Below are 27,278 nucleotides of genomic sequence, written 5' to 3'. Positions count from 1 at the left end.
GTCCCAGGCCAGGAAGCTGGATTCATGATCTCACCACACTTACTGGATCCAGCATTTCAAGATCCCTTAGCTGCAGCAATGGTTAATGTGTCAACCTTCCTGAAACATTGTTACAACATGTGTAACAGTTTATTTCAAAGTTCTGTAAGCTTTGACAGTTTTGGCCTGTTTCCAGTGGGTCCAGCATTCCCGTTAACTAACTCAGTTACTAAAGCCAACAACACGTGGTTCTTACCATTGTCCCTGTCTACAGACAGAGGGAAGAGATACACAGACTCCTACGCAAGCCCTCGCACAGGAGCTCACGAGCACTGACCTCCAGATCACCTGCCGGGGTGGTGGATGCTGAAGGTGAAACCGTTAGAGTATGTCTCTTGTTCTGTTTTGGTATGTGTGTAATATCGGTAGCAGTTTAAATGCCCCATTAATTGTATTTCAAAGGATAGTAAATCAATGCTGGCATTCTTCTAAAACACATAGCAAGTACTGGAGTAGCCAAGAGGGGGTCAGCACTGAGGCCACTATGACACTCAGGCCCACAAATGTTAGTGTTGGTCAGAAACGCAAACTTCACTGGGAAAGAGTGCAGTGTTGCAGCGCACGCACATGCACACGCACGCGCACGCGCACACACACACACACACACACACACACACACACACGCACACACTTTTGAAAGAAAAACACATCCTGAGGAGGAGCCACCATAACCAGTCAATTTTGTAGTGGTTGAAGGAGATAATGGAACAGGGTGAAGCTAAGATTCTAAAGCATCTGACAGGAAAGTAAAACTGAACGAGATACAACTTAATAGGAGCTGATTGTAACCTACGTTTTACAGAATCAAAAAAAACTGAAGATTGCAGCGGACAAAGGAAACGAATTCCAACAAGTGCACAGATGAGATTCGGACAGTTGGAGACTAGGGTTGAGCAAAACCAGGGTCATCTGCAAATGTGCTGAGTCCTGGGAAAGGATATCGATGCTTTGGCTGAATGCACGGAGGTCCAGAGTCTGCAGAAGTGAGGGAGATAGGCTGGGTCCAGGGAGCGGGGACTGTGACCTGGAGACTTGGCACAAGGCGAGGGTCTAGAAGGGTGGCTATGGTGCTGCTGGACCTGCTCATTTCCTCCCAAGAAGAAGAGTACAGTGCCAGAGACTCTGAGGCCCAGGAATCACCTGGATCGCCCTCCACCTGTGAGAACGTGAGCAGCTGGGCGCAGGCTGAGAGCTTCCTGAGAGCTGCCTTGCTTATCAATCTGCTGATCATTGCATCAAAGGCATCCCCAGCTTGTTCTGCCTCTGTCGCCAACCACCCAGAGGGCTGGCCAGGAACATCTGCCCCCAGAGACAGATTGTGTTGACAAATGGAACTGCCTCAAAGGGCACAGGCCTCAGAAGCAGTCATTTCCTGTGGAAGGGACATGGTGGCCTTCCAGGAATAGTACTGCCTGGGTTCCTGGCCTCTAAATCCAATGAACGGTTTCCAAGGAGAAAACACCTCTCTTCCAGGCAGGACAGAATCTGGAAAAGAACATTTTCATCTCTATGCAAACAGTGACACAGTGGCCACAAGAGGCCTCCTGTCACCAGATCCATAAAAGGGCCCTGTCATAGCATAAAGCACACACCTTCTGCTTGGCTGGTGTCTCCAGATCCCACAGTTGTCCATAGACTGGAAACCTACACCCTGTCCTTCCAATATCTCTGGAGTTTGGAATAGATTGTTTCCTTTCCTTGGGGGCATGGTGTTAGTTCGTGAATCTAAAATGGCACGGAGTATGAATTCAGGCGAGTGAGTTCCTTACATAGTTTGAGTGCCTGTACAGGTGTGTGTAAGAGTAAGTGTGTGTATAACAATGTGTCTGAGTGTGTGTGTGTGTACCCTGTTAGCTCCTGTGTGTGCAAGTGCTTATGCATAAACCATGTGTGTGTGCGCCTATATGATTGTATGAATATCCTCAGGTGTATTTGGGTGGTGAATGTGAGTACTAGTGAGCATGTGAGTCCATGTGTGTGTATCTGTGTAGTTACGTGTGTTTTTCTGAGTGCGAGTGAATGCGAATGTAGAAGCTTATGTGTTTGAGTGTCTGGGTGCAGAAGCGCATTCCTTTGCCCCACCATGGTCCTAGAGCTCCCCAAGCCACCGCGGGGGGGGGGGGGGGAGGGTCTCACCCTGGGACCCGCTGGGCACGAGGGGGCGCCGCGCTACCGTAGCCCGGACGCGCTGGCCTGGGCGGCCCGGGGGCGGCTTACGGGGCGGTGCCGGACTCTGAGCTGTGGGTTCTGGGGACGCTGCGCTCCGCCCCGAGGAGCCACGCCGGCACGCGGAGCAAGCAGCCGGGAGCCGGAGCCGGGGCAGGAGGTAAAGTTGAATTCACAGTGTGTGACCAGAGTCTGCTCCAGGCGTCCCAGGGACCGTTCGGGGACAGGAGCGTAGCTGCGAAAGAGGTCTGTGCACCGGGGTCGGGGTCCGAGTAGAGCGTGGACACCTGTCCGCGGGTGGCCACAGGCGGGAACGCAGCTCGGTTTGGGTAGCTGGTCGAGCTGCGGGTGCTATAGCCCACAGAGGGGCGCTCGAGGGGTCGGGCTGGGCCGGGGCAAGCGGAATGGGGCCGCCCGCTCCCTAAGCCCTGATAGCCGGAGGATCAGGCTCGGCCGCGTGGTCCGCTTTTACAGAGGTTCAGGCGGCCGCTGGAGGCTGGGTCTTGCTGCCGCCCCGTCTGCCCGCGTCGGTTCTACTGGAGTCCGGGTAAGGAGAGAGGAGGGCAAAGGAGGTTCGCATCCGGCAGCGGGGTCCAGGGTCCCCGGGAAGCTGCCAGGGCTCTTCCGGACTGGACCGGGCTTGAAGGCTGTGCGCACCGGCTTCGTGAGAGAGGTGACTGGGGCGAGTCCGCGGCTCTGGTTCTCTTTCTGGTCCGAGGTGGTGAAGTGAACGCCCCCCACCCACCTTTTACTCGCGCAGCCGCGAGCACACGCGCTTTGCACGCACGGCTGTCCTGCCACCATGCCTTCTCTAACCTACCAGGGCTCCGGCTCGAATCAGGTGCGGATCCCCGCTCAATGCATTCTGAATTCTGCAAACTCTCTGTCCTCCACGGCTCGGACAGCAACGTCTGGTCAGGATAGTGGCGCCTGGGAGTGAGGAGTGTTGGGCGCTAAGGGGGTCTGAGCCTGGGCCGGCGTGTGCAGAAAGGTGAGCTGGATCCCATGCGCCCTAGACGATTGTTCAGCCTCGCGATTCTTGGTGCACCCCAGGCGTATTTGCCATCGAATGTTTTCGGAGTTTGGAGGCCCCCTGGTTCCAATTGTTCTGATTCTTGAAGCACTGCCCCGCAAGGAAGCCTTAGAATCACGTGCCGTCCTCTGGACCCTTTTGGTCAAACCCAAATTCTCCTGCTCTTGGACCCCGGAGATGAGAAGATCAGATTCAGCCTTGTTCTTGATTCCTGGAGGTCCTAGAAGTAACCCCTCACAGCCTCTGGCCTCTTTGGTCCCTTCCTTTGCCGATGGCTGAAAAAGGCCAGGCTAGCATTTGGAGCGAGGGCATGCTGTGAGGGCATGCTGTGAATAATGGATTTTGATCCAGTCTGGAACTCTGGGAGTGGCTAAGTAGTGGACCACATTATGGCCATGCCCTTGGGTCAGTTAAGTAAACCCACACTGGCAGGGATTTGCCTTCGGCGGTGTTTTTCATTTCTACCGATGTCTGGAGAGCACCATAGGCCCCAGAGGCAATGGCTGTCCTCCCTCACTCCCCCTCGGCCCAGTCCTTCCTTCTCTCTTGGGCTGTGTAGGACTTTCACTGGCCTCTGGCTGTCTTGGGTAGGTTGTCAGGGGGATTGCTGTGTTCTCTTACACTATGAATCCTGAGGGTGCTGTGGCACATGTAGGGGTGAATCCCACTTGCCTGGACATCCCTGTTCTCCGTACCGTACACCCACACAGGCACATGCAGTGCTGTCCAGATAAGGCTGTTGTTTCTGGGTCTCTTTTGGGGGGAGACTGATGGCAGCTCTCCAAAGTCAGGTTATATATCCCATTTTGAGTTGCTCCCACCCCCCTGACCCCCACCGCGCATAGGCTTTGAAGTTGCCATGAATTCTAGAAAGTTGGGTGTTTGTGGAGGCAAGGAAAGAGGGTGGGGGGAGTGAGTTCCTAGTTGGTTCAGAATGGAGCTGTGTAGTTTTCCTCTCCCAATGCCTAGCAGAGCCCTGCGTGGGCCAGATGCTCAGAAAGTGTGTGCTGGTTGATTAATTGTTTGAGTTATAATTAAGAGTTTCTACCTAGTGTATAGCAGGGAGCAGCATTATCATAATTACAGGTGTGTGTGTGCCATAATTAGTAGGCCCTGTAAAACACATAGGTTGGTAGGAAATGATAAAATGTTGGAGTTTGCCCTGGCAAGTGCAGGTCCTAAGCTTCTCTGACTTGGAGGGGGATGGGCTGAGGCAGATATGATGAGGCTTGGGGTCCTCTTTTACGCCTAGTTCTGGGCTGCTTTTCTGAACGAAGTGTGTCTCACCTGGTACCCAGAGGGCAGGGTGAGCCAAGGGTGCCTGGAGTGGGAGGTGCTATTGGCTCAGAAGCCCTATGCAGATGTGTGGGGGCAGACTGGAGGGGAGGGGAGCAGATGTGTGGCACTGAGTGCGTGGGTGCCAAAGGCGGCCAGATCTGAACCAGAGGTTCCTTTTTCCCAGAAAGGCTCAGTCAGGGCAGGGAGGGACCATCCTTTACCATGCAGGCATCTCACTGAGTTGGAGGAGCTTGGGCTGTGGCAGATAGGATAAGGCTTGGAGGTCTTGTTCCCTGCTTTCCTAAACAGGTCAGTTCATGAGAGCAAGCCGAGGAAGAGCCTCGGGAAGCAGCTGTTCTCCGTCCAGCCAGTGGTGGCAGTCCTCTGAGGACACAGGTTCCGCAACCCTGCGGCTCGGTGTCCACAGATGAGGGGCAGTCTGCCATGTTCATGTAGGACCAGAGAAGGCTACACCAAGTGACATCTCTGTGCTCTACCTTCGGGGAGATTTGTTCATAAAGTAAAACCTCAAACCGCATTCCATTAGAAACAACACAACATTTTAATTTCGTCATGAATTTAGAAAAAGACAAACACGAAGGTAAATGGGTGCAGAAAACCTCCTTCTCCTGAGAGAGGGAAGCTGGGAGGTAAGAGACACACCAGCAAAGGCTCCAGTGGCTCTTGGGTCTTGGGCACAGCTACATCTCTCTCTCTCTCTCTCTCTCTCTCTCTCTCTCTCTCTCTCTCTCTCTCTCTCTCTCTCATGAGCCTACTCTTTCTCTGATGAGACGTGGAACCTCTTGGTTTAGCACTTCTTCCTCTAAGCACCCCAGTTTCTGCTACCTAGGTAGCACCCCAGGACCCGGGCTTCAATGAGGAAGGCAGGATGCAGGCTATGCGACTTTCCTGTATATTCTTAACCTCCTTAGACATTTAAGTGGTGGTGTTTAGATGTTCGCCTCGACCTAAGTGGTGCCTTGAAATCAAAGGCTAGAATTCAGAGGCTCCGCTGGGCCTCCAAACTGTCTGGCTGATGTGAATACGGGGGCAGTTTTAGCTGAATTCCATCTCTAGGAGGCAGATTTATTTTTGTCACGGCTTGGCTGCAGTGGGAAGGGCTGTGGGATCCACTTGTGCTCTGTTCTCCCTGCTCCGGGAACTTCCTGTAGCGGGTGGGCTTCTTGGGTTTCTGTGCCCACTGTGCTGTCACATATTGCTCTACCTCCCAAGTGAGGATGGATCAGAGGGTCCGTCAGACATCCTGACATACATCTCTCAGGCCCTTCCCTGGGGGGCTCTGGTTTGGTAGTGGAAGTGGGATCAGGAGACATGGATTCTGAAAATGGAGCGTGTGTGTATGTGTGTGTGTGTGTGTGTGTGTGTGTGTGTGTGTGTGTGTGTGTAGACCTAAGTGTGCCAGAGCATGGATGTAGAGGTCAGAGAACAACCTTGCATACCCCTCCTCACCTTCCTCCTTGTTTGAGACAGATTCTGTTGTTCACTGCTATGCTTAGATAGTGCTGGTCATGTCGTCCACCCGTGTTAAGAGACATGCTTCTGTTGCTGATGGTTTGTCAGATGTCACTGAACTTGGTATCCTTGGTGGCCCTTCTCATTCATCGCCTCCTCTCTCTGTCACCTGTTTTTCTGTGGTGGTCTTTATGTCTCTCTGCCATCTATTTTCTTTGTCATTGTTTTAGCATGAGCTTCTCCCCAGATCGTTTTCTGCACCAGCGTGGCTGTCTCGTGCTTTGCACCTTTCAGTACCCTACTGGATGCTTCAATGCTCCGTGGCTTCACTACAGCATTATCATGTGTGTACTGGTGACCAAAGTTAAGGTCAGTTAGCCAATGCTCCTGAGCATTTACTGTGGGCTAGGTCCTGTGCTGGGATCAATGTGTTAGACTTGGGGAAATTCTTCAACCACTAAAACCTAGGCTTTCACACGAATAAGCACTCACACATGCACACACATAGGCATGCTCTCCCACACATGCCTGATGGGTGAAGCAATAACAGGTAGTGTGTAGAGGCTGATGTGAAGGCCTCAGGATGGGGAGGCGGCCAGTTAGAGCTATGTGAAGTTCACCAGGATCTCTCCAGGATAGTGTGATAACAGAATATAGCACAAGTGTTAGTTATCTGTTACAGGAACAGCTATCATAACATGTCTGAGGTAGGCCACTTGATAAGCACTAGATGATTTCTTGGCTCATGCTTTTGGAACTGATGGCTCATTTTGGCTCACAGCTCCAGCAGGACACAGTCAGTCACAGCGAGGAAGACATGGCAGCAAGCAGGGAAGGAATGGTGGTAAGATGTTGGCTGGTCACGTTGTAACCATACTCAGGAAGCAGTGTACAAACAGGAAGTGGGGCCAGGCTATACAGTCTGAAAGCCCACCCCCAATGACTCACTCCAGCAAGGCTCTAGCTCCTAAAGTGCCGCTGTTTCCTTTCCCCAGAGCACCAGCAGCTGGGGACCAAGTGAGTCTTTGGGGGACATTGCACAATTTCACAATCAAATCTCAGTATTTTATCTCTTATGAACCCACCAGGATCCAATCACAGGTTCTACCCCATGACTCTGTGCAATCCAATTACCCCTCTAAAGGCTCCACCCCTAAGGACACAATTGTATTAACCATCTACCTCCTTAATACATTAGCATTATGGGGCCTGAACTCACGAATGAATTAAACTACATCCAAAATAGAAATAAGGTGATCAAATCATCCTGTCTCTGGCAGATGCCTGCATCCCACGTCTTCACGGTTGCATCAGGTCAGATGGAGGGTGTCCCTCCTATAGCTCTCCCTCCTGCTTGGTGGCATCAGTTGGTCTCATGTTGAAAGCCAGTAGGAGCCATTCTGCCCACGGAGAGCTCACAATGTGAAACACACTGTGTGTTCCTGGACAGTGCTATTGTGTCTCCAGGCAATCAGGGGTCAGGAGGTGGGGAGACATGTACTGTTCACTACACATCAATAGGGATGCTCTTGTGAGCCTTTTCTGAGGCCTGGGCATGACCTTGCTTTCTTCTACAGCCCTTTAGTGGGATAATTTTGGAACTCTCAGACACTCATTTAACTGTAGTCAGACCTCAGAGACCCTGTCTCCTCTTAAACTGATGCAGTTGTGAATGTGGGGGGGGGGGTTATGTGCAGGTTTCTTGTTGAGGGAGATGAAGGCCAGAGGGTGACATCAAATGTCTTCCTCCAACATATGGTGGTGGTGGTGGTTGTTTTGGCTAGACCGACTGACCAGCAAACCCCTATGATTTGTTTGTCTGCAGCCTTCCTCTAGCCACAGTTGGGGCTACAGGCACACTCCTCCATTTCACATGGTGCTAGGGATCCCCAGTCAGGTCCTTAGGCTTTCACAGCAAACACTTTATCCACTGAGCCACCCTGTCAGCCCCTGACGCTTTTAAGAAAAGTGCAGGTAGACGGAATCCTTGACAGAAGGGAGCTGCAGAGCACTGGCTGCATCTTCCTCCGAGTGCTAATTTAGTGACAGAACAGCGTCTTGTTCTGTCTCGGGGGAATAGCCTTTAGATTGCGCTGTGGCTCTCTGCAGGCTGGCACAGAGGCCAGGTATGCACATCTCTCCTGGCAAATTAATAAGAAGAAAAACATGTCCCTTTCTTTTATTTTTTCAGCTCAGGGAAGTTTGTTTTCAACAATGTGCCTTGGCTCAGGGCTAGGACAACAAAATTAATAAGTGGAATGTTTCTACCATTTTCTTCCCTCTCATCCTCACGTAGCCAGGACATGTGCAGGGCCTCAGGGTCCCAGGAGGGATGGATTCCGTCCTCTGTGATTTTGTGTGAATATGATTAAAGTCTTAAACCTCTGCCCTCACCTCGGACCCTCAGAACTGGGGAGATCTTGGGGGTTAGGTGCCCCCTAGGTGCAGAGGTCTCCTGCAGGGGTTGGCCCCACGGTTGGCTGTGGAATATTTGCACACTCAGCACTTGGAAATCACTCTTGTTTCTGGACATCCGTGTACTAAGATGCCATCAAATCCTGAGGTTGGAATGTTTCCCTATGGGAGAGAAATGGATGATATCAAGGGGCATCCAGAGCCCACATCTTCTAAGTGAATACCAGCCCTTTCTTCCTGATGCAGGTCCTCGTGGCTGCTTAAAATACTATTGAAAATAGTGGAAACACAAGTGGGCTCACCAGGTCCAGAACTTAACCAGATGCACAGTTGCTGTATGCTTCCAGAAGCTTCCTTTGTGAAAGTTTACCCGCCTCCCATCCATATGACTCTGGGGTTTAAGGAGACCAGTCAAATATGGCAGGATGTTCCATCTATCTGAGGGGAGTCTGTGTTTAGTTTTGTTAGCGAATAATAAGTGTACAAAATGGATTTTAGTATGACATTTGCATACATATATATTCACTTGAATCATATTCTTGGCTCCCAATTACCCCGTCCCTTTCCTCATTCCAAATAGTCCTCTTTCTCCTATCATGCCTTCTTTGTTTTACATCTATTTAATCTGAGTTTTTAAAAAAGAAGAGGACCTGGTGGCACTCAGAGGAAGGATAGCAGGTTACCAAAAAGAGACTTGATACCCTATGAGCATATACAGGGGGAGGAAATTCCCCTCAGTCACAGTCATAGGGGAGGGGAGTAAGGGGAAAATGGGAGGGAGGGAAGAATGGGAGGACACAAGGGATGGGATAATCATTGAGATGTAATATGAATAAATTAATTAAAAAATTTTAAAAAAGAAGAGGAACTTAGAAGTAACCTTAGAGATAAAAGATGGAGCAGGGAACAGGCTTCTGGTCAGACCAACAGGGTTCTCCATGTCTTACGGAAACTATATGTAGTACCTTTAGCAATACTGTGAAAGTGGCTATCCTTATAAAAAAGCAATCTATAGATTGAATGCAATTCCCATCAGAATTCTAGTGCAACTCTTAAATTTCATATGGAAGCACAAATGACCCCAGATAGAAAAAAAAATCCTGAACAATAAAAACGCACCATGCCCAATTTCAAGTTATACTACAAAGCCATAGTAATAAAAACACCGTGGTACTAGCACAAAACAGACACATGGATTATGGAATGCAATTGAGGACTCAGCTACAAGTCCCTGCAGCCTACTTGAGTTTTGACAACGATGACAAAAACATGCATTGAACAAAAGACAGCATCATTACCAAACGGTGTTGGGGAAACTGGGCAAGTAAATGGAGAAGAAAGAAATCCGTCTCGCCTTGCACACAAATCAATTCCAAATGGATCAAAGATCTTGGTTAGAACCAGAACTCTGAAGTGTCTAGAAAACAAGTAAAGAGTACAACACAACATATAGGCTTAGGTAAGAACAGGGAATAAGACCACCAATAAACAGCCCTATTCATAATAGCCAGAACATGGAAACAGCCTAAGTGTCCCTCAGTAGAAGAATGGATAAAGAAACTGTGGTACATTTACGCTATGGGATACTACTCATCTATTAAAAACAAGGAATTCCTGAAATTTGTGGACAAATGGATTGAACTAGAAATGATCATAATGAGTGAGTTAACCCAGAAGCAGAAAGAGTCAAATGGTATATACTCACTCATATCTAGACACTAGCCCAAGGGGCATGTCCCATGAAAGTCTTCACTTACCAGGAAAGTGGGTCAGAGGGGAGGACATCCTATTGAGACTCTAGGTGAGAGAAGCATGGGAGAATGGGGAAATAGAAGCATCCAGAGGGCTCTAGAAATCTATAAAAAGAACATTATGATGGGCAGATCTGGGCCCAGGGGTCCTGCTCAAACTATGGCACCAGCCAAGGACAATACATGCAGTAAACTTTGAACCCCTACCCAGATCTATCCAATGTACAGAACATTCTCTACAGTTGAGTGGAGAGTGGGGTCTGACTTTCACACGAACTCTGGTACCCCATATTTGATCATGTCCCCTGGATGGGGAGGCCTGGTGGCACTCAGAGGAAGGATAGCAGGCTACCAAGAAGAGACTTGATACCCTATGAGCATATATAGGGGGAGGAGGTCCCCCTCAGTCACAATCATAGGGGAAGGGAATAGGGGGAGAATGGGAAGGAGGGAGGAATGGGAGGATACAAGGGATGGGATAACAATTGAGATGTAATATGAGTAAATTAATAAAATATATTTTTTTTAAAAAAAGGGATTTCTTTAAATTAGGGAACTTTTGTACTGTGAGCAATACTGTTAGTCACCTGAAGGGGCAGAGTGGAAGAGAAACATTTGATAGCTAAACCACTCAACAGAGGATCAGTATCTACAATACACAAGAAACTCAGGAAGGAATCAAACACCAAGAAATCAAGCAGCTCAATTTAAAAAGGAGGGTATGGAGTTGAGCAGAAGTTCCTACAAGAAGAAATACAAATGGTTCAAATGATTTAAAAAAGTGTTTGTCATCCTTAGCCGTCAGGGGAGTGTAGTTAGGATGGCTACAATCAAGGAAACTAGAGACAGCAAATGCCGGTGAGAGTGTGGGGAACAGGGAACTCTCAAGCATTGTTGGTGGGAATTCAAGTTAGTGTGGAAGCTATGGAAACCATCCTGGCAGATCCTCAGAAAGCTATCAACCCAGCTATGATGCTCATGGGCATACATGTGAGGACTATTATTTCCCACTACAGAGGCGCGTGCTCACAGATGCTCTATTCATACTATCACATGGAGACAGCTTAGACACCCATCAGCTGATGAGTGACCTGATGGTACCTATACACAGTGGAATTGTATTCAGATGTAAAAATATGAAATTCTCAGGTAAATGGATAGAACTGGAAAACAGACTGAGTGCGGTAACACAGACAGAGGATGACAAATGATGCCTATGAAATAACATATTTATAAGTAACTGTGGGTCAGAAAAAATTCAAAGGAACTATTTTTTTTTACAGTGGTCTCACTTTATAGACAAGGATGTTCTCCAAACTATCCTCTTGTTTTATCCTACTGAATTTACAGACATGAGCTGCTGTCCTTGGCTTCGGACGAAAAAAAAAATTTTATATATATATATGTATATATATATATATATATATATATATATATATATATATATATAATTAAAATACAGCAAATCAAAAATATTTACAACAGAACCAGAGCACTTTGAAAACAATATCACAAGATGCTCACTGCAGAGATAGAAATGGGTTAAAGTCTGTGATTTACATCCAGTTTGAATTAAGTCCTTAAGACTCCTGGAAAAGAAACCCCCAGGAAGCTTCCAGTGAAGAATGCTACCAAACACTGGGAGAAGAGGGATGTGACAGTTACCTGGTGGCCACATGAGAAGGCAGTGTAGAAAATGCAAACTGCAGATAAATACCCACTGTGAGTTACAGATTCGAAATCTTCAAGAAGCTACTAGAAAACTATTTTTTAATATTGAGCAATCATGATCAAAGTACATTGCATATATGTATGAGAGTGCCATTAAAAAAAAAAGCGGGAACCCTGTCATTTTAGATGTTGGGGGAAAACAGAAGGTTTTCAAAATTAAAGAGTCAAATTTGAATATATACTAGAAAAATTGATTTCAGCAATGTATAGAATACCCGAGGCAAATGAAATTTCATCCAGGTGTGCAAGGCTGGCTGGCTTACATTTAAAAATCAACTAATATATTCTATCGCACCAGCAGAAAGCCAACAGTTGATGTAGAGGAGCATTTATAATTCAACACCTAGTGCAAATGAAAGTTCCCACAAATCTGTCCATAGACCCCCAGGTTGAGGACAAGCAAAGCCACGAAAGGTTGACAGTGACAACTGAAGCCTTAGGATAACAAGGTGAGGACATCCCCTCACACCACGGCTAGTCACTGAAGTAAGAAAAGCAGTGGGACAGATAATAGATAAGCATGTCAAAGAAGGAGTGTTACCCTCTGTGTTTGTAGGTGACACGATCGCTCCAAGGAACCTACAGTCCAGCAAATGTATCACCACGAATTCCCAGGACTGGTGAGTGCGTTTAGCGAGCCTGCTGTACGTAAGGTCGAAAGAGAACTCACACTTCTGTATGGAAACATTAATCTTTAATATCAAAGTTAAAACGAGTCTGGTCCAGGGTCGTGGCCTCGTGGTTGTGCCCTTACCTAGCACGCAGGTTAGTGTTCAGCACGAGGGGGATGTGCTGAGGGGGCATCTACAGTCATTCTAAACAAAGTTAAACACAAGGTGCCTATTGCACAGAACTCCCACGATCTGTATGCTGCAAGTTAGAAATGTCGGGTTAGATATCCGCGGATGTCTAGGATGGAAGGCAAGGGTATAAAACAAGCTTACGGCCCTTCATCCAGTCCTTATTACGATAGGGAAGATATCCAAAGTCATACCATGTTCATGGATAAGAAGACTGTGGCACACATGTTGCCTCTCAGACGTATAGGTAGGTTTGACACAACTTATAAGAACATCCCATAATGTTTCTTTCCTAAAGGAGCTTCACATACGCATATTAAGCTCATTCTGAGATTCATAGGGGAAAGTACAAGCTTCAAAACCAGTCAAAAGAATCCCCCAAAGGGCAATGGTGTCTGGAGCCATCCCAACGGTCTTAATTCTTATTCTGCAGCTACCGTTATCCAGACAGGGGTGTTGACTGTGTCCTGGAGGGGCACATGCATCAGTGGAAAAGAACACAGAACCCATTCATTATGCCCAGATGACTTTTTGGCTGTTTCAAATGCAATTTAATGATGGGCCCTCTCAGTAAAAAGCCCTGGAGCAACTGGTCATCTATGAAGGGCTGGGGTGCACCTAACCCTAAACCTCAGTCCTCTGATGTTTGGATCTCAGACCTCAATAGATATATAAAATGTAAGATGGAGAAAATCATTCTGATCTAAGACAGGCACAAAAAAAAAAAAAAAAAAAAAAAAAAAAAATAGATTTGACACAAGGCTTTGACCCAAAGACAAACTTGATACATGTACTGTGTCAGAATCAAAAGCTACCCTACAATGACCTTTCAGGAGGATATATTTGCAAACAATGCATTCCAGAAAAAAAAGAAAAAGAAAACAAGAATATAAAGAATCAATAATCTACCAAGGAACTCCAATTAAAACTAGGCAAAATATGAGAACAGACACCCAGGAGACCATCCGGGTGATAAGTAATCATGAAACTGCATTTGACATCATTAATCTTTAGGCATGTGCAAATTAAACCACACTGAGATGTAGCCTGTTCTGACTATTAAAAAAGCAACAGTAAAAATTACTGGCAACACCAAATGCTGACAAAGAATCAGGGGAACCATTGCTCACACAGGCTAGTATGACTTCTGTGGGAAACCATTCCATGGTTTTTGGGGAAAAAATAAGCACCAGACTATAAATATGACTTAGTGTTGTAGCTGCTGTCCTAAACAAGTAGAAACAGGACCAACATGATGGTTCAGTGGGCGAAGGCACTTCCGGCCAAGGGTTATGATCTGAGCTGGCTCTCCAGGACCCACATGGGGAAAGGAAAGAATGGACGCTCGGGTTGCTCTCTGACTTCCCCATGCATGCTGTGGCATGCACACACACACATTCACACACACTTGCATGCCCACACACTCACACACACAAATACACACACACAGACACACTCACACACACAAATACACACACACACAAATACTATTTTCAAAGTTTCAAAAGAGGGAGCACCTATAGAGAACCTAGCCATGTATTTCCACAGTGCCAAAAGCCTTCCTCGTAGGCCCAAACAGGCGATGACCGAAATGTTCCTGAAGAGGTGATTGTTAAGCAGGCATGCTTCTCTGTGGTGGAACACAGCTCCGAGAGAGAAGATTCCTGAGAGCATACCTCATGTGACCCCCGGGCAGAGCGAAAAGCAGATCGCACGGTTATCAGACCTCATGATTTCATTTTCACAGCTTCAGAATAGCTGAACTGTGGGGCTACGCTGGTGGTGCCAGCAGGAGAAAGGTGGGAAAGGTGACATGCTGGTGGTCCTGTCACCCCCTAATGTTAAGAGCATTCTGTGGGTTTTTAAGAAGTGAGCCTTGTGAGAACTGACTTGAGGGTGCTGGGCCCTCTCCATCATGAATGTAGGGAATCTCAACATGCAAAGTGCAATTTACAAAGTTTGTGTGTTTGTGTACCACACACAGGCTTAGTAAGTTTCTGCACAAATAAAATTACCTTCGAAGCGGTCTCCAGCAGGGAAGGGACTTTGAAGGGAAGAAAATGTTTGCACATTTGTTGCTCTACAAAGTCCAGTCAGGAAGGGTTCTGGAGAGATGCGTCTGGGCCTTCTTTCTTTACCTCAGACATGAGGCCCAGAGGCCACTGTGGGCACAGGCCCCATGCAGGCCAGACACCATCCACGGGTGGTGGAGTGACCCCTTCCAGCCCCTTTCCTGCCTCTCCTCTCCTGCCCTCTAAGGACCTCCTGAGGCGGCTGCCTCACTTCATTCCTGGTTCTCCGTTCCCATCACCTGGAGATTATAAATTAATATTCTTTAAGAATCAATTTTCCAAGCAAAGTTTGTGTGGTAATGAGCACTTATATAATTCTCTCACTGTTTTTCTTCCAGAAATGGATAATGGTCTTGTTTCAAATTGAATTAATAGATAATTAATACACGTGCAGACACAGGCAGGAGAGTAATGTGTCATTTACTCTCTCCCTCCGTCCTTCCCTCCCCTCCTCTCCTGCTCCTTCCCTCCCTGCCCCTTCCCCCCTACCTCTCTCCCTCCCCCCCCCTTCTCTCTCCTCTGTCATGCTAAGTTGTTCCTATAAACACTTGGTTGTGGGCCTGACCCCTTTGTAAGACCACAGGACCCTTGCAGTGCCTATTACAGCAGCCCTAGTGGCATATGAGCCAGTAGGAAGAAGATGAGGATCCAGCCACACCAGGCCATGCATTCGGGGTCACATGGTATATCCCCAGCAGAGAAACTGTCTGAAGACTTTCAGGGAGGTAGCTAAAAGGCATCTTTGTCACCTGGTTGTCACAGCATGTGTCACCCACTGCAGCGCAGTTGTCACCCACTCCTGTTGTCACAAACTGATGACACTATTGTTACACACTCTCAGCATACCTGTCACAGGCTGTCACTCCTGTCATAAGTGGTTATACAGTGGCACACTGTTCCTTTGCTGTCCCCAGACCACTCACACTCTGCTGAGGAGTCACCAGTGATCCTGCCATTTGCTCGACATCCTCCATACTTCCTGCCCTATTTTGGCAGCTGCCCTCTTTGGCTTTCTGAGGCATGAGGCCACATGAGTGATGCCTCATGCGTCAGTCAGCATCTCCCCCATCCTGAAACCCCTGTGCTTACCCAACCATGCTTAACCCAACACCCTATGTCTCGTTACTAGTTAAAAGCAGTGCAGGGCAGGGTGACTTCAGGCCACTAGTAGGTGTTCTTTCCAGTTCTTTCCTCAAAGGCATGAGGCAGCAGGGGAGGGGGCCTGAGCCTACCCCAGGACCACAGACTTCTGAGTTCTTCCCTGAGTTTCCAGCTCCTTCTCTGGGGCTCTGCTCAGTTCCACCAAGACCACTTGTAACCCTTACCCAGTTGGGTGTATAATGAGGCCAGACAGTCCTCGTGTGGTCCCCTGGGCCACCACAGGACCAGCTTTTCAGAGAAGGAAGTACAGTTTAGGCATGTTCTGGGAAGGGGTCCCTCTACAGAAGCATCTGGCTTCTGCCTGGAGGATGATGGTTAGCCTGTGGTATAGTGGCCAGGAGATTCCATGCTGTGGCCCTAAGGGTCTAACTTACCCACCTCAGACCACCTTCAGCTATAGAAACATCAAGTGATGACAGAGGAACATGGTGCAGACACACAAACTAGGACTCCCATCCCCACAGGAAACAGCTTTTCTTCCAGAAAGTGTGTTTTCCAGTCCTGAACATCTAAGCAGCCCACACACAAATTACCCAAAGGCGTGGGCAGGAGTTCCACTGGGCCCCTAATTATACCGTGCAGCATGGAGGAGTGTCAGGTGCCTCTGTGGTAAGTGCTGCAGGGCCCATGAGGCAGAACTCAGATCTGGCAATGGGCCTGGGCCTGAGCCTCTGTCAGGCAACCCACTGCCACCCCCAGGGTGCCTGATCCTGCTCCACAAGCTGTCAGGATAGAGCCTCAGCACCCAGCCAGTAAAGACTGCAGCTTTACAGCCCACCTCTCGTGTGTGTGTGTGTGTGTGTGTGTGTGTGTGTGTGTGTGTGTGTGTGTGTGACAGCATGTGCTTCTAGCCATCTTGGTGTATAATTTAGTGGCACTGTGTCATACAACCATTACCACTGTTCCAAATTTTTATTGCTCCCAACAGAACCCCCCCACACACACACACCCCATACATTCTAACATACTTTCCATGTTTATAACATTGTCAGGTCTAATTCAAGGCATAAGCTTTTTATCATTTGGGATATCTTTTCACTGGAAACATTTTATGTGACCCTGGAGATGTATACACACACACAGACACAGACACACACAGAGAGACACAGTAGGCATGAGACCAGACATGTATTGATAATCATGCTGAATTTTTAAAAGGATCCTTTGCCACATATAATCTAATTTTCACCATTAATTAAAGACAAAGGCAAATTTTCATACTACCTAGAGATGTGTTGCTTATTTTTACATAAAGAGTAAATCTTGGCTGATGATTTGATTCTATAGGTTGCAGGGCATCTTCGATGCTTGTCGGAGATGACTAATGCTTTGATTTTTTTTTTTAATGCTTTGATTTTTATAACCAGCAATGTTGAGAATGTTACTCCATGTAAATATATAGTACAAAGTGGCAGACATATTCAGGAACCTGGTGCTAATCTCAAGCCAAAGTTCATTTAATGATTCTTTAAAATGAAATTTAAGTCAGTAGCTCAAATACTGACTTTTTAAATTAAACGTTCTAACTCAATATGGTGCAAGGATGTTCTAACATGCTCAGGAACAGTGGTAGGAATATATTTAAAGTCTTTTCGGTGATTAAGCCGTTATGTTTCTGTAAGTGGGCAAAGCATTGTATAGACACTTAAAACCCAGCAATTCACAGCATAGAGCAGCCTTGAATCTGAGCCTGGGGGTTTAAGCGGTGTTTATTGGAGTTACACGGCATAATAGCACACATGGTGCATGCACTGACTGTTCAGAGCCAAGGGCTGCATTAGAGTTGCACAATGTTACAGAAATGAGCCATGCCAGGAATCATTTGAACTTGTTACATATTTGATGTTGTTAATGTTTGTCATCATGAATTTAGAAACCTTTTAGTATTGTCAAATGTTTCATGAACCCCCACACATATACATTGTTACATGAAAAATTATGACCCTCAATTATTCCAGGTGTTTCTGTTCCTGATACTGTACAGTGTAGTTTAGCTCACCTACATCATACGTGGTGTCAGTCTGTGACGTTCCCTTTCTCAGCACCATCTGTGGAAGGGACTCTGCTGATTTGTCTAGCTACCCTGTTCCCAAGTTTGCTGCGCATGGTCACCAGGATCTGCATCTGGACTCTTTGTAATATTTCGTTGAACAATGTGTCTGGTATCACAGTCTTTGTGGTGTATCTTTTTAGATCCGTTGGCAAGTGGGAAGGGCTCCAGAGTGGTCCTTCCGTGCCAGATATGTGGGCTACCTACAGGCCATTGTGACTTGGTATGAACTAGGACAAGCCTTTTCTGTTTCTACAAAACTCTCTGAGATCTTGATGGTCTGTTCTAGACTGGCCTTGCTTGTGAGGAAGCCCCAGCATGTGCGTTTGGGGTGGGAAGACTTCAGTTAACACATCAAATTCTAACTAAGGATGCTTTTCCTTCCAGGACCCCCAGGGTCTTAAACACTTTTATCTGAGCTATTGTTAGACCTGCAGAAGAGCTGAGGAATTTGTAATGGTTTCTAAGCCAGTGCCCTCCAGCGCTGGTGGCTCTTCTGGGAATTAGACCCACTCCATCGCTGCCTGTCCCTCTGACACCATGTTGTACAGTCCTCTGTAGGACCTCGTACATCTCCTGTTTATGCTTGATCTCCTGCCTTCTGCAACGGTTCTGCAGATCTGTATGGATCTTTTATGATCTTGACTCTTTTTTAAAAAAAGTGTTGTTTGGAGCCCATGAGACCTGTTGACTGGGTGAAGCCTTTCATCCACAGATTTTTGTCTTTGCGCTCACAGTTTCAAACGGTCGTTTCCCCGTAACCTGAGTACTGTTCTGCCCACACTCCCTGTGGCCCTCCATTTTGCCTTGATGGGTTCTGTCTTATTTGTAGCTGTGTGTGTTCACATGTATATGGTTCTGTCTGGCATGGAGAACAGTGTCTGAGCTCTGGCTGCAGAGACAGATGCCTGTTGCATCCTGTTCTAAATTTCCTCCCACTTGTGCCTCAAGACCAGCGTGTGTGGTGTTACAGCCCTGGCCACTGTCTGTACGTCCACCCAGTGTGGTTTTGCACTGAGGTTTCTCCCTTAGCAATACTCCCTGTGATTTGCTCCAGCATGGCCAGGCTCTCTTCCCATGGATACAGTGTGTGCCTGTGGAGGCACAGGCTTCTCCAGTCTCTTTCCTCTGCCAGGAATTGGAACCTTCCTATTGCTTTCCAGCTAGAGCGCCCCCCCCCACCCCGCTTTTTTTTTTTTTCAGTGAAGAGCCCTGTGTGTGCATTTTAAGTTTCTTTGGGACTAAATCCTAGAGTTGAATTGGCTGAGCACATCTAGACTTCCTGCAGGGCGCTGGGCACACAGTGGCCTCACAGCTAGAGGGATACCATCCCATGGTGACAAGGGGCTCCTCAGTGCTGTGCCAGTTAGTATGTGTCTAACTGGGGGTGAGCATGGACATTTCCCCCATACCCTTGAGGGCCATTTCTATCCCCTGATTTGATGTTCTTCTTTTGCCCTCATTCTCCGTGAGTCTTGGTCCTTTGTCACTCAGTAATCAGGAATTCTGTGGTCGTCCCCACCCCCCACCCCCGTGCTTCTTCAGTGTCCTGGTTTCTCTTACACACTCATACTTTATTATTAAGTTGTCTTATCCAAAGTTAGCCCATTTCATTTTAGGGGGAAGGGTACTGGATTTAATTTATAAATTAATACCAAAAGGAAAGTCTCATGGGCTGGGGAGCTGGCTCAGTGGGTGATGCTGAGTTTGGGTCCACAGTACCCAGTCAAAAGCTGGCCATGGTCACTGTGTTGGGAACCCTAGACTGGCTTGGTGAGGCCCCGCCTCAAGTGAATAAAGTGGAAAAGTTATAGACTAGGATAGCCAACATCCTCCTCAGGCATATATGCACAAACATGAACACACACGCACACACACACACACACACACACACATACACACACAGTGGTCAGGGGTATCCCAATGTTGAGCTGTCTTATCCAAGAACAGAGAACTGTTCTCCGTGAGATCAAGTTAATTGTTTTGATGCTGTCGATGGAACCCGGGCCTCGCATGTGCTAAGCAAGTGCCTGACCACTGGGCTATACACTAGTCCACTTCCGTGTTTTCAGAGTGCTGTCAACTTTTCTTGTAAAAACCATGCACATGCCCCGTGAAGCTTATTCTTCTGGGTTTTTGTTGATATTTTAAGTGGACCTTTTTTTTTTTCTTTTCTGTTTTTTTTTTTTTTTTTCCATCATGCCCTCTGTTTGTTGGTTCTATAGCCAGCCATTTTAATAAATTATTTCATTAATTCAAGGCATGTCTCCTGGATTCTTGAGGTCTGCACTCACTTATAGTTTGACCTGCAAAGAGAGGTATTTATTTATGCTCCTCGCTGCCCACCCTGTGCCACTGACTTGCCCAGTGCCTCCCAAGCAGTGCCAAGTGGAGCCAGCACTGTAGCATCCGTTCACTTGCTCCTGCCTTTTGTTTTTCCCCATTAAACACGAGAGTGGCTTTATACTCAGCTGACAGTTCATCCATTGTGGCCCTCTACTCCCACAGTCTTTGGAGAAGGTTTTCTTGGTATTTGTGGAAATAATCGTAAGTGACAAGTCACAGAGCATTGCTCACACTCGGCTGGCAGACCCTGATGAGTGTACACAATAGCATGTTTTATTCTTCTGCCCTGTGGATTCAAAACTTGCAGCATGGATAACATCTTTATTGGCCAGAGCTGCAAAAGAAGGGACCAGGCCCCGGAGGGGTCACCGATAAGCCCTGACTCTCAGCCGACCTCAAGCTGTCCATGGGCTTCCTACCCAGCATGTCCATGAGGCTTAGGATGCAGGAAAATGATACGTTATCATTTCACGAGGACTACACTCTCCTGGAAAAAAAAAACTGTAGGATGATATTTTTCTCTCCTAAAATTGGAATCATTTCGTTCCTTTTCCTAGTTACTAAAATTACCTGTATCTTTTGTTCAAAAGAATCTTAAAGGGGAAAATGCAACAGAGAAAAACTAAGGAAGAAGTGAAAATGCCTGAAATCTCATGCCCAGGCTGTGTACTACTGAAGTCTCCTCGGGTGTCCTCTCTTGCTGTTATGTCACCTTGAGACCTGTTCTGGCTTCCAAACGCTGTTTCAGGACACCATCCCGCCTGGAACCAATGGAAAGACGGCAGAAAAATACCCAGTTCTAAGGGAGGGCTTGGGCTTGTGAGTCCATTTCAGCTCCATAGGCTTTGTCCCTTGGATGCCCGAATATTGTCAGGAGGGAGTCCAGCTGATGGAGTGCCTGTGGTCTCGGGGTGCAGGAGCACAAGGAAGGGGTGTGTCACTATTAGCAAATCCAGAAGCACTGGTTTTCTGAGCATATGATGACGTGAGGAAGGCTGATGTTCTAAGGAAAAAGTTAGCGGCTCCAGGTGTGGGGACCGGGCATAACCCTCCAAAAATATCCTGGAAGCCAAGCTGACAGGGCTTCGAGAGACCAGCATTGGCCCTGATACGTAGCTGCCCTCAACAGCACAGTGTGACCTTCACGGTGACACAGCAGATACCCCAATTTAACTATGGGCCTTCCGTGTGGAGAAGGGTCTGAGGTTAGCCATTTATTTGGTAAAACTGGAAAAGAAATCATCAGCTCGGAACCATAGTAGTTAAGAGGTAAGATGTCTCCGTTGCTAAAGTGTTTGCGATACAAGCTCAAGGAGATGAGTTCAGCTGCCTGGAACCCACAGAAAGCCGGCCACAGCAGCACACAGCTGCAACCCCAGCACTACAGAGAAGGCCGGCCACAGCAGCACACAGCTGCAACCCCAGCACTACAGAGAAGGCCAGCCCAGCCTCGGCAGCCAATGAGCTCCAGGTTCAATGAGAGACCCTGACTCAAGAAAGAGTGGTGGTCAGGGGAGCTGGAGGGATGCGATGTTATCCCCGTGCAGCTCCTCAGAGAGCTCTGCGGGCTGGACCTACGTCCCTCTTCTCTGGGCTCCACAGCAAAAGTGCTGACGTAAATAACAGCTTCAGAGGGGGAAATGGTCTTAACAGTGCATTTGCATACAAATACACTAATTATACTCCTCTTCCTATGTGCTGGAACAGAATTGGCAGTTACAGCTATTTTGGAACACAATATTCTTAAAATCTGTAGGCATATAGGCATGCAGAGGTGCCTAAATACACATGGGAATGCGTTTGTTTGCACATGCATGTGTATGCACACTTTACGACCGTGTGTGTGCATATCTGTGTGTGCATATCCACCCATATGAGCATATGTGTGTATATCTGTCTCTGTGTGCCTGTATGTTTGGATGTGTCTGTGTCAATGTGTGCATGTGTGTGCATGTATATCTGCGTGTTATATCTGTGTATGTCCTTGTGTCTACACATTCATGTATGCGTGTGTGAGTGTGTCTTTGTGTCTCTGTGCATACATAGGTGTGTATCTGTGTACCCATGTGTACCTGAGCATTGAGGACAAAGCCTTCAGCATATGAGTTTAGGGGAACATTTTATATCAAAACCTTGCCACATACTGCGCTTCTTTGTAATTGGTCAGTTCTTTGTGGTTATTACTTCCTGCGTGCTAGGGTAGGAAAATTTTATATTTCTGAAGTAGACAAGATCAGGCATGTTCAGAGTGGCACTGGTAGCTGTAGATTGTTTCTGAAACAGAACCAGGAAGTCCCAGGGTCTGCATTTGAAGGGCTTGCCTTCTGTTGACACTCACTTTAACCCCACTGCCACATGATCTGTTGCTTTATGAGGGAAGGGCTGCTTATTGTAGCTGCTTTATGAAAGGCAGAGGCTGGTCCTTCTGCTGAACTGTGAGCTAGGCACAGGCAGAGCATCCCTGCACCGACAGCCTAATAAAAACTCCTGGTGTTGGGGGAACAGCATCAGGGACTGCTTTGCGATGGAGTTTGCTGGAAAACCAGAGTGTACTGAGGGAGCAAACTGCATCCTTCCACAGAAGTAGAAAGTCTTAGAAACAGCCGAGAATGAACATCCTGCTTCTTTTTTATCTTGTTGTGGCCACAGCAACGGAGCTGAAAAGAGCACTTTTCTGAATCAGGGAGCCAGCCAAGCTCAACAGAGGACAAGCTGAAGGCAGGGCCCATGAGTCGGGGGGGGGGGGGGGGGGCGGATTCCAGTGTTGAAGGGCAAACCGCCAGGAGGAACAGAACACATGGAATGACCAGGGAATGAAGCACAGAGAGTTCTGGAAAGGTATTCTGTTTGTTTTGGACCCTTAGATGCATGGCCCATGAGGCCTGTGAGCCTGACATAGGAAGCCATTGTGACAGTGGAGGAGAGGAGGCCCTCTTTCAGAGACATGGGTCAGAGAGTGAAAAACAGGTAGAGCCTGGCTGGAGGGCACAGGCCTGAGGGAATCTCTGCCTGTCTGTTTCTATGTGGGGGAAGGGAGAGCCTGGAAAAGAAGCAGGGTGTAGCCAAGGAGCTGGAGAGAGAGATGACAAGTTGTGCTTCCTGCTCTGGCAAATTGTATCCAGAACAGGGGGCACAGAACGGTCCCCTTTTCCTGGAACATGAAGGATGGACAAGACTGGGCTTTGGGTCTGAGTTTCAAGAGATGTCCCTGGTATGATGTCCCCAAATATCTGTCTAATTAGCTAATGGGGGACAGAAGGCTAAGGAAGAGGAGCCAATTCTGAAAGGCTGTTATGTTTTCATTTGTCTTGTCAGAGCTCGGCAGTGCGGGACTCATTTACAGTGAGGCCATTGTTGGGCGAGAGCACAAACCACAGCAATTCAGTTCAACACTGTCAGGATAGATGTAAAATGTCCCTGCAGTGGCTCTTTACCAGGGGTCAGTGCAGCTATGAATAATTCCATGGTGTCCCAAAGCCACATGGAATCTAAGGCCACGTACATGCGGTGAGGGATAGGCTGTTTGCCGGCATCTCCGAGAGCTGGATGGCCCTATACTAAACACAGAGTTTGCCATATCATTTCAGGGGCTTGAGAGGCGTTGATGGGGATCTCATGAGATGGCACCAGATGAAAAGGGGCAGCTGGGATAAGCTCTCGCTTGGAAACCGTGACCAAGGATAAGGGATGTGACTGTGGAGTTAGGGCTCGTTGCCTGGGAAGAAGCCCTAAGGCAAAACCCCAAGGCAACATTAAATGGCAGATAGCATTCCAATAGGACGGAAGACAACAGAATGTGGGGGAAGCAGCGAAGGGTGCACGCTCAACGGTGGATCCCTCGTGGCATTCCGGGAATGTTCTCCCTGGTTATGCCGATTAAAAGCCTGCATTAGGGGTGGTGTGTAGGAGGGTACCATGGCCCTTCAGAGAGCTCGAACCCTCCTCAACCCACTTCACTCTTACCTGCCTGCCTTGTGTGGGCAGGCGATTAACTCGTGAGAGCCAAAGGCTTCTTGAAGTTTGGAGCTTGCCGCTCTTACAGGGACACACAAACTACTGCCACCTCTGGAGGCGGCTGCTGCTGCTGCTGGAAGAATAGCAATTTCACATCAGGGAAGAAGGTTAGGAAGGCACTGGGCAGGTGATCTCTGTGCCGCTTCTCATCGCGCAGAACGAATGTCCACTTGCCTCCTCTCACGCATGCCTGCTTCAGTCTAGTCGCCAAATCTCTCTCTGTACCCCACACTGGACTCAGTAGTGAGCTGGCCTCACCTGCTTCCTTCCTTCCCCATCCCTCTTCCCTTCTGCTTCTTCTCCCTCTTCCCCTTTGACCTTTACCCTTTACCCTCACCCACCCACTCCCTGCCCAGCCTCCCTTCCCCTCTTTCCCCTCGTAACCTCTCCTTCTCACCACCCTTTACCCACCCCTGCACTTTAGCCTCCCCTCCTTCGGCATCTTTTCCTGTCTCCCCCATCGTCTTCCCAGTCTCCCTGTCAATCTTATTTTGTGTGCTCTGCTTGGGTGTGTTCAGATACCCCATATTCGGACATGGACAAGAGAGGTGGGCATAACAGGTGAAGACAGACATGGTGAGGCCAAGCCTGGCCTCTGTTTTCCCCACTCAGTCCCTGGTCTTTCATCCATGGAGTATAGAGTTCTCTTCTGCACACAGTGTGGGCGATGTTGGCACCATTCAAGGGTAGATGAAGGGTGACATCTTCCTTGAAGCCTTGTTTTGTGCCACCAATACTTTGGTCTCCCTAAGCTGTCCCATCTTCAGGTGAATCTGAAGGTGCTTTGATGGTACGCTCTGGGCTGCCTGCTTTAATGCCTCAATTAGCATGGACCACCCCCTCCCAGGACTTGGGGTGTGGGGGAAGAAGCATAACCACCCTAAATGCTGCCAATGATGGAACACTGTGTTATAATTTCCTCCGCTGCGTGTCTCAGGGTTCCTCAAGTCAGTCGTTATAAAACGTCTTGATATCTAACCTGAGTCCCTTCACTGCAGTTTGTTGACTGTGTCACCACTGCCGGGAATTTCCATTGAGATTCTAATTGTTGTTTTTCTTTCAACACCCACACTGTTAGTACTATGTTTGGGAAGTGAGAAATCAGAAAGTATGAGTTACAGAACAGAACCCAAATTTGTTTGGACACAATAGTCTAAAAGAAGCAAACTTTTCCTCAGATGTCGGTCTCACTGACAGACAAGGCTGAGGAAGTCAGTGGGTTGTGCGAACGAGTAGATTAGAGGACCGGAGGCCTCCACCTGTGTGATGAGGCATCCCAACATTGTGTGTACCTGGATTCCGTGGGCAGGAAGCCTGGTGTCTACCATTCTAAAGAACAAGATGTGTTACCCCCACCCCATGCATTCCAGTGGCTAGAGGACGGGGTTACTCAAGAGAAACATCACGGGACCCCCACTCTCCTAGTCTGTGCAAAGCTCCCACCTTGAGTCATAAAATGACATCCTTGGGTGCAGGCAGAGGCCAAATGGGAAAACAGGGTTCCTCCTGTATGCCAGTCACCAGCTGTTTGTCCAGTGCTTTGACAGTCAGTAGATATGAAAGTGACCAGACATTAGAAGTAATGGGCAGTCACATAAGCTGTGAAGATGCCCCAGTGATGCCACCAGAAATGTGGCGGGAAAGTGAGCAAGTGGAGTCCCTGAAATGGGACAGAGTACACAGAGAAAAACCAAACTGAAAACTTTAGAACTGAGAAATGCGAGGAATTAAGTGGATTTCTCCATGGATGGGCTCACTGGTGGCAGATGAGAGGCCGTGAACCAGAGACAGGATGATGGAAAGACCCCCTGAGCATGCTCTGCAGGACCCACTGAGCATGCTCTGCAGGACCCCCTGAGCATGCTCTGCAGGACCCACTGAGCGTGCTCTGCAGGACCCACTGAGCGTGCTCTGCAGGACCCACTGAGCGTGCTCTGCAGGACCCACTGAGCATGCTCTGCAGGACCCACTGAGCGTGCTCTGCAGGACCCACTGAGCATGCTCTGCAGGACCCACTGAGCGTGCTCTGCAGGACCCCCTGAGCATGCTCTGCAGGACCCACTGAGCGTGCTCTGCAGGACCCCCTGAGCATGCTCTGCAGGACCCACTGAGCATGCGCTGCAGGACCCACTGAGCATGCTCTGCAGGACCCACTGAGCGTGCTCTGCAGGACCCACTGAGCGTGCTCTGCAGGACCCCCTGAGCATGCTCTGCAGGACCCACTGAGCATGCTCTGCAGGACCCACTGAGCATGCTCTGCAGGACCCACTGAGCATGCTCTGCAGGACCCCCTGAGCATGCTCTGCAGGACCCACTGAGCGTGCTCTGCAGCAGCAGCAACAGCATCAACAACAACAGCAAACGGTGGTAGACTCAGGGCTGTCAATGCCAAGGACCCAGTTGCACATCAGGCTGCAGGGATGCAAAATGGTCCAGCTACTCTAGGAGACACTTTGACAATCTCTTTCAGAAACAAACTTGCAACAGTCAGCCAATCTAGGGAGAAAAAAAAAAAAAAAGATAAATCAGACCATGGTCAAATTTAAAACTTTTGCTTTCTCCAGAGCAGGTGAAAACCCATTTGGAGATGTTTATAGCAGCTTTGTTTATAGTCGCAAGAATCCTGGAAATAAGAAAAATGCCATTCCACTTCTGAATGGCTGAGAAGGCTATAGCTCATCCTGCCACTTAGATGTGAAGAGATGCCATGTGCACAGCAGAGACGTCATCTCCAGGGAACTGCGCAGGGTGATGAGCAGATCTCAAAATAACCAGACGCCATGCCTCTGTTCTCTCAGCATCCCAGAATGGCTTGACTGTGAGGCTAGAGAGTGGGCTGGTGACATCAGGGGTAAGAGTGGGTATGGCTGCGGATGGTGGGGCGGGCACATGCTGGGTGCTCTGTCAGTCAAGCTGTGCCCTGCCATGTCCTGCTGCAGAGAGTGGCCT

The 27,278-nt window shown here is 48.2% G+C and overlaps 1 protein-coding gene across 3 annotated transcripts in view; it reads left to right on the top strand.

Annotated features, from left to right (window-relative positions):
• Positions 1-2,344: 2,344 nt before the first annotated feature.
• The window catches only part of Kcng2 (potassium voltage-gated channel modifier subfamily G member 2), a 60,151-nt gene continuing 35,217 nt past the window's right edge, over positions 2,345-27,278 (top strand). Inside the window, exon 1 of one of the 3 annotated variants that reach the window (XM_051163735.1) lies at positions 2,345-2,365. The gene's annotated coding sequence lies outside the window, so the exon portion shown is untranslated. Of the gene's footprint in view, positions 2,452-2,635; positions 2,753-27,278 lie in introns of those variants that run through there. The other 2 variants (XM_051163733.1, XM_051163734.1) reach the window with 2 other exon arrangements.

This window comes from Acomys russatus, chromosome 20 (genome assembly GCF_903995435.1).
Source record: "Acomys russatus chromosome 20, mAcoRus1.1, whole genome shotgun sequence".
Taxonomy (NCBI): Eukaryota; Metazoa; Chordata; class Mammalia; order Rodentia; family Muridae; genus Acomys; species Acomys russatus.
Note: the sequence above shows the minus strand (reverse complement) of the source record. Positions and strands in the feature narration are given on the sequence as shown.